At 42.7% G+C, this 7,944-nt stretch overlaps 1 pseudogene; it reads right to left on the bottom strand.

The window, feature by feature from the left end:
• Positions 1–2,208: 2,208 nt before the first annotated feature.
• LOC133287213 (small nucleolar RNA R71) lies at positions 2,209–2,308 on the bottom strand (annotated as a pseudogene).
• Positions 2,309–7,944: the final 5,636 nt, after the last annotated feature.

Below are 7,944 nucleotides of genomic sequence, written 5' to 3' on the forward strand. Positions count from 1 at the left end.
GGAGCAAATTAATATTATCTTTTTCACATATGATTATTGGGTTGATTTGTTTTGATCAGGGAACTTGAGACCCAACAAGAAAGAGCCTCACATTGAGGAAAGAAGGAAGAATATTGCGCAGGAGGGAGCATAAAAGCCTGCTACAGTACAAAGGCAGTCAAAAGAAGCAATCAGGAGCCTCCTCGTTAGCCGCGACAGAGAAGGTGGAGGTGCCTCCCTCTGCTACAGTACAAGAGCAGTAAAAAGCAGCAATCAGGAGCCTCCACGTCAACCATGACAGAGAAGGTGGAGGTGTCTCCCTGATTCCGAAATTCTCACCCGAGAGAAAGCACCAAAAGCAAGGGGGGACCACTACCATGCAAGGCTGAGTTGGCAGAAAGTAGGCCGGCTATTGGAGAGGATTTGAAGAGAGCACAACCCTTGATGAAAGGAACAATGAGGATCTGACGAAGGACTCTATAAAAAGAAGAATCAATCCTCATGAAAAGGATCATCCAGACACCATTCGAGGGCCTGCCATTTTATTATTCCTAAGTTTTTCTTTCTTTGTAATGCTCACTAGGAGCTAACTTCCTCTAAGTAGGTGAGGGTTCCATAGAAGTAATCCTTTTTGTCTTATGATAACTTTGTAAAGAACACATATTTTATGAATGAATTCTGAGTTGTTCTTTGGTTTAACATATTGATTCTGTGAAACCCTTTGGGCTGGCAACCTCATCCCGGGACCACTCGGTCGATGAAACACTGACAAGGGCGTGCAGAGCAGTCTCAAGATCTTGGGGTAGTTCAGCCTGAAGAAAGGAGGGAGGAACACCTGGAATGAAGAGCACTGCGATGTGAATCCATGCTCTTCTGAGAAGGCAGCATGGTTTCCTTGCATTTAACTCTAAGTTCTACTGAGTAACGTGGAGAGTAAGGCCTTGCTCTCTTGTTTACTTGTGGCAAAACGACGAAAGGAGCAGAATCCATTTCTAAGATATGCTACCAAGCAGGGTTAACCAAAGGGATGAAAATATGGAACCCGAAAAACACCTACTTAACTCTCTCTAAACTCAATCTCACAACAAACTCTTATCATAACTTTCTTCCCGATAATCAAACTTGTTTATTTACTGTTGCTCTTATAATCACTTTACCAACTTCTTTTGAGTTATTTCAATTTGATGCCCTGATGTTCGATGACTATGCTAAGTTATTCACTGCTCTCATCTAGTTCAGAATGTTTAACACTGTTTAACCAGCTAACTAGAGTTTGCTCCTTGTGAATCTTGGTTGAGAATAGCTACTTTCTTTTTATTTTCTAATTTTGCGAATTAAGTTTCCTTGAACGTTTCTTTCTTCATAATTGCTCCCTGAGGACGATAAATCTGGGGCTAACAACACCCTGTATTACTTGACACGTACGCTTGCGTATAGTTGAAGAGGGTTGCTCTCTGTCAGAGTAGATTGCTCCTGTTTGCAATCCTGATTATTACTTTGCACTCTTGCTCCCTATAAATATCCCTGAGCAGCTCTCGGTTCGACCAAGCAATTGGCGCCGTTGCCGGGGATCATTTGACAAGAAAAGGCGTTTTTAAGGAAACATTGTATTTATTTTTGAAATCTTTTTGTTTTTATTGTGTTTGACTACCTCCCATTGTATGAGCACATAACCTACAGAACTTGGACTGGAAATAATACTTTTAGATCCAGAACCCGAGAGAACCTTCAGAAACAGAAGAAGAGTTCAAAGGTTAAGAAATAATACAATGGAGGAAGTTCTAAATAATGGTGAAAATGGTAACAATGGAAATAATAATCATGAGAATGAAGAAGGAAAGAATGGAGGAAGAGGGCCATCGTTGAATGATATGGTTGCTCCCTTCAGAAATGGCCCAGAACGAGGCTATGTTCCTCTTCCTCTGAATGTCCCAAACTTTGAAATCAAACCTGCAATGTTCCAAATGATTATGAATGCCGATCAATTCCATGGATTGCCTATGGAATACCCTCACAGTCATTTGGACAATTTTACTGAGATGGTTGATAATTTCAGAGTTCATGGCATCTCAGAGGAAAGGATGTGAATGAGGTTGTTCCCATTTTCCCTAGCAGGAAAAGCCAAAGAATGGAGGAGAACATTGGCCCCAAATTCCATCACTAGTTGGGAGCAACTATGTGAACAGTTTGTCACCAGATTTTTCTCCCAAGCAAAACAAGCCCAAGTGAAGGCTAATATAGCATCTTTCCAAATGTATGATGGAGAAAGTCTGTATGAAGCGCGGGAGCGCTTTAAGGAATTAATACGAATTTGCCCAAATCATGGAGTTTCTGATTGGGCCATTATTCACACGTTTTATCATGGCTTAACCCCACCATTGAAAGCCACTGTTGATGCGGCTGCAGGGGGAGATCTTTTGGATTATACTTATCCGGAAACCTACCGGTTGTTGGAAAAACTTTCGAAAAAACATGTTCAATGGCCTTCCACACGGAACAATGCTCCCAAGAAAGCAGGAGTTCTTGAGCTGAACCCAACTGATGCTCTTTCAGAACAGATGGCTTTGCTCCAGAATACTATAAAAAATTGGAAGCCCATGGAACAGAAAAAAACAACCGAGCAACTTCTCTTGACTCAATCAAGTCAAAGTTGCTCCACTTGTGGAGGTCCTCATGAATCTGAGGACTGTAACAATTTGGCTGCTGTGTGTTATGCAGGTGGTTACGATAATAACAACAGGAGCAATGATAATTGTCAAGGGAACAACAACTGGGATGGAAGAATCAGAATAATGCTGGAGGTAGTGAAGGAAACTACCAGAACTGACCCCCATATCCCGGGCAAAGCTATCAAAACTGGGATAAGGGTGAAGGGAAGTCCCAATCTTTTGAGACTTCTGTCAAGGAATACATGAACCAGAACAGTGCAGCCATGAGGAGCCTTGAGACCCAAATTGGTCAGTTGGCTGGAGCACTCAAACAGAGACAACCAGGGACACTCCCTAGTGACACAGAAAAACCGTCCCAGGAAAACCAGGAGCATTGTAATGCTATAAGCTTACGAGATGGAAAAACTCTGCCACCTCCAGATTTAATGGGACGATCTCGTAAACGCGAACTAGCAAAACAACCCATGGAAAAGGGAGTTAAGGAAGCTACTGACCCTCAACCTCTTGAAGCTCAGACAGAACTAAGGGAGAAGGTCCAGAACGATGGTCTTACTGAAACCCCACCAGCTGCCACAACATCCGAAGTAAATGTTGGAGCAACGAAAGATAATGAACCAGTTTCAGTACCAACTTATATCCCACCATGCAAAAGGATGGGTGAACCTATTGAGCCTCCTTTTCCACAGAGGTTGAAAAAGCAACATGAGGATAAGCAGTTTAGTAAGTTTCTAGACTTGTTGAAATAGCTTCACATAAATGTCCCTCTGGTGGAGGCTCTGGAACAAATGCCTTCGTATGCAAAATTTATGAAGGACATTTTGTCAACAAAAAAAAAAGATTGAAAAGTTTGAAACTGTAGCCCTCACTCAAGAATCATGCAAGTACCTGACTAAGATTCCTCCCAAACTGAAGGATCCTGGAATATTCACCATCCCGGGTACAGTTGGAAAGAACTACCTTGGTCGAGCACTTTGTGATCTGGGCTCGAGTGTAAATTTAATGCCAGCTTCTATCTTCAAACAGCTCAACATAGGAGCAGCAAGACCAACCACAATCACTCTTCAACTTGCAGACCGATCCATAGCCAAGCCAGAAGGAAAAATCGAGAATGTCCTTGTCCAAGTAGACAAGTTCGTTCTACCAGCTGACTTCATCATCTTGGATTTTGAAGCAGACCAAGAAGTTCCAATAATTCTAGGCAGACCATTCCTGGCCACTGGTGATGCTATCATAAATGTCAGAAAAGGCGAACGTTCCATGAGTGTGGATGGAGAGGAGGTGAAGTTCAATTTCATGAAAGCAATGAAGTTTGATGAAGATAGCACTGAGGAATGCTCTAGCATTTCAACTGTTGACTTGGTCATAAAAGAAGAACAGCAGGAGCATTTGCAGTCAGAAATAGGCATGAAAGACTTTGAAGAATTGGAGGAATATCTTGCATCCATTAATTCCATCCATACTGGGGACAAGAAAGAGAGGATCTTCAAATCCTTGAAGCGATCGGAGCAAGAGCAAAGACCAAAGTTGCCCTCAGTAGAGCAACCACCCATATTAGAGTTAAAGCCTTTACCTGAGCACCTGAAGTATATCTATTTGGGTAAAGAAAACACTCTTCTTATGATTATTTCTTCTTTACTAACCCATGAACAGGAACTTCAGCTCACATAGAAGCTTAAGGACTACAGAGGAGTAATCGGTTGGACCATGGCTGACATAAAGGGAATTAGCCCAACAATCTGCATGCATAAAATTTTGCTCCAAGATCCTGACAGCTCATCTGTGGAGCATCAAAGGAGGCTGAACCCCAATATGAAAGAGGTGGTAAGAAAGGAAATCATCAAATGGCTAGATGCAGGTATAATCTATCCTATCTCTGACAGCAAATGGGTTGCTCCTGTACAATGCGTTCCAAAAAAGGGTGGCATCACTGTAGTTGAAAATGATAAACGTGAATTAATAGCCACCAAAAAGATAACTGGGTGGAGGATTTGTCAAGACTACAGGAAACTGAATAATGCGACCCGTAAGGATCATTTCCCCCTCCCTTTTATTGACCAAATGCTGGATCATCTGGCTGGAAAAGAATTCTTTTGTTTCTTGGATGGGTATTCTGGATACAACCAAATCTCGGTTGCTCTTGAAGACCAACATAAAACCACTTTTACATGTCCATTTGGGACTTTTGCATTCAGAAGAATGCCATTTGGGCTGTGTAATGCCCCTGCAACTTTTCAAAGATGCATGTTTGCTTTATTCACTGATTTAGAAGGAGAGGCAGTAGAGATTTTCATGGATGATTTTTCTGTTATTGGCTGCTATTTTCTTACTTGTCTTAATAACCTTGAACAGGTATTGAAAAGATGTGTCAAGAGCAATTTAGTGCTGAACTGGGAAAAATGCCATTTCATGGTAAGAGAAGGCATTGTGCTAGGACACAAAATCTCAAGCAAGGGTCTCGAGATGGACAAAGCCAAGGTGGAAGCAATTGAGAAGCTACCTCCCCTGACCACAGTGAAAGGGATAAGAAGCTTCTTGGGACATGCCGGTTTCTACAAGCGTTTCATTAAGGACTTCTCCAAGATTGCAAAGCCACTCTGTGAACTCCTGGAGAAAGATAGGAAGTTCAATTTTGATGAAAAATGCATGACAGCCTTCCTGGAGCTCAAGTCAAGGCTGGTGTCCGCACCTATCATTCAAAGCCCAGATTGGAGTCTTCCTTTCGAATTGATGTGTGATGCCAGCGATGTCGATTTGGGAGCAGTACTTGGGCAACGAAAAGACAAGGTTTTCAGAACTGTGTACTACGCCAGTAGAACTCTTACTCCGGCGCAGGTCAACTACACAGTGACGGAGAAGGAGATGCTGGCAGTTGTGTTTGCATGTGACAAGTTTTGGTCATATCTGATATGCTCCAAGGTTACAATATTCACTGATCATTCAGCAATCAAGCAACTCTTTGCCAAAAAGGATGCCAAGCCAAGATTGATCAGATGGGTACTGTTGCTCCAGGAATTTGACCTTGAAATCAAGGACCGGAGAGGAAATGATAATAAGGTGGCCGACCACTTATCTCGATTAGAAAGGATAGGCTCACAAGAAGGAGATCAGATCAAAGAAACATTCCCTGATGAGCAGCTGCTAATGATTTCTGAAAAACATGCTCCTTGGTTTGCAGATATTGCAAACTACCTGGCTGCTGGAATAGAGCCATACCACTTAAGCTACCAAGAGAGAAAGAGATTCCATCATGAAGCCAAGAAGTATTTTTGGGACGACCCTTTGCTCTACAAAAGGTGTTCCGACCAATTACTTCGAAGGTGCATCCCTGAAGAAGAGCAACAGAAAATACTGGAGCAATGCCACAATTCTCCTTATGGAGGACACTTTACTGGAGCAAGAACAGCAGCTAAAGTGCTACAATCAGGTCTGTACTGGCTTTCCCTGTTTAGAGATGCTAATATCTTTGTTAAAAAATGTGACAGATGCCAGAGAACGGGAAATATTACAAGAATGCATGAAATGCCCCTTGTTCCAATAATGGAGATTGAATTGTTTGATGTGTGGGGCATTGATTTTATGGGGCCTTTTCCACCTTCTTTTGGGAACAAGTATATACTTGTTGCAGTCGACTATGTGTCGAAATGGGTAGAAGCTATTGCTACCCCCACCAATATTGCTAGGATAGTGCTGAAGTTTATCAAGAAAAATATTTTCACTCGATTTGGAACCCCTAGAGCAATCATCAGCGATGGGGGTACATATTTCGTGAACAGACAATTCCAATTGCTCCTGAAGAAATATGGAGTACAGCACAAAATTGCCACCCCCTACCACCCACAGACCAGCGGGCAGGTGGAGGTGTCCAACAGGGAAATAAAAAGGATCCTAGAGAAGGTGGTGAACCCAGATAGAAAGGATTGGTCCAACAAACTGGATGACTCCTTATGGGCATATCGAACAGCTTACCGAACGCCTATTGGCTGCTCCCCCTACAAATTGGTATTCGGAAAGGTTTGTCATTTGCCTTTGGAACTCCAACACAAAGCATTCTGGGCAATCACTTTGCTAAACATGGACGCCAGAATGGCTAAGGAAAAGAGGTTGCTCCAATTGGTTGAATTGGAAGAATTTCGGAGCAAGGCATATGAAAATGCCAACCTCTACAAGGAGCAGATGAAAAGGTGGCACGATAAAAAGCTGATCAAGAAGGAATTAGAAGTTGGGGACAAGGTGCTGCTATATCGATCCAGATTGAAATTGTTCCCTGGAAAGTTGAAGTCAAGCTAGGAAGGTCCTTATGAAATCACTGAAGCATTCCCCAATGGAGCATTTACCATTGCTCATGAGACATCTGGAGCATTGTTCAGGGTAAATGGACACAGACTAAAAAAATACAACAGGGGGATCAATGAGCATGAGGAACTGACTTCTCATCTCAGTGGCCCAGTTGAAGCTTGAACAAGGGGGTAACAAGTCGAGCTAAGACTATAAACAAAGCGCTACTGGGAGACAACCCAGATTTATTTTTATGTTATTTATGTTTTAGAAAAATTATTGTGCTAACCATTGCAGGAGGCTAGTTTTGGGGTTGCTCTTGAGCAACCTGATCCCAAAGATAGAAAACATGGAGCACCCAGTACTCAGAATTTGATTCCTCTATTTGAGCCCAAATTCTAGTTGGGCTGATCCTACTGGCCCCTTTGATCCAAGGGTCTGCAATGGGCTACACATAAAAAAAAAAAAAAAAAAGAGGGAAGATAAGTGGCTGAAGCAACGGCAGAAAGATAGCAGCTCCACGTCGTAGCTGTCACAGCCCTCAAATCAGCAGAAGTGGCAATTTTCAAAAAGGAGAAACCGTCAGAGCAGAGAAAGTACAGTTACTTTTTCCACGTCTTAAAGACCAGCAGACGCTCCACCCTATCGACCACTCATCACAGCCCACGATCACCACTCCTTACCCACACAGAGTATTTCAAACCCTTTCATCCCTTCCTTCATTCCCTTATAAGTTAACACAGGAACCACCATCCCCTTCTCACACTCTAATCCCCTTCAACCTACAAAGACCAAACTTTACTCCTCACTCCATTTCCCTGACTCAGAGCTTTACACCATGACACGCCAAAAAACCACTATACATGTTACCTCCGTTTCTAACAAGAGAACTCGAGGAGGGAAAAAGCTCAAAGCTGTCCAAACAACCATCGACCATACAATCATACCGGAAAGGGGCATCATTCTCAACAGCTCCAAGCATGGAGAGATCGAACGATGGCTGACAGAGGACATAGCAACG

The sequence above is a fragment of the Gastrolobium bilobum genome, unplaced genomic scaffold (assembly GCF_033153095.1).
Source record: "Gastrolobium bilobum isolate Gb01-03AN ecotype WA unplaced genomic scaffold, APGP_CSIRO_Gbil_v1 utg4813, whole genome shotgun sequence".
In the NCBI taxonomy this organism is placed as follows: domain Eukaryota; kingdom Viridiplantae; phylum Streptophyta; class Magnoliopsida; order Fabales; family Fabaceae; genus Gastrolobium; species Gastrolobium bilobum.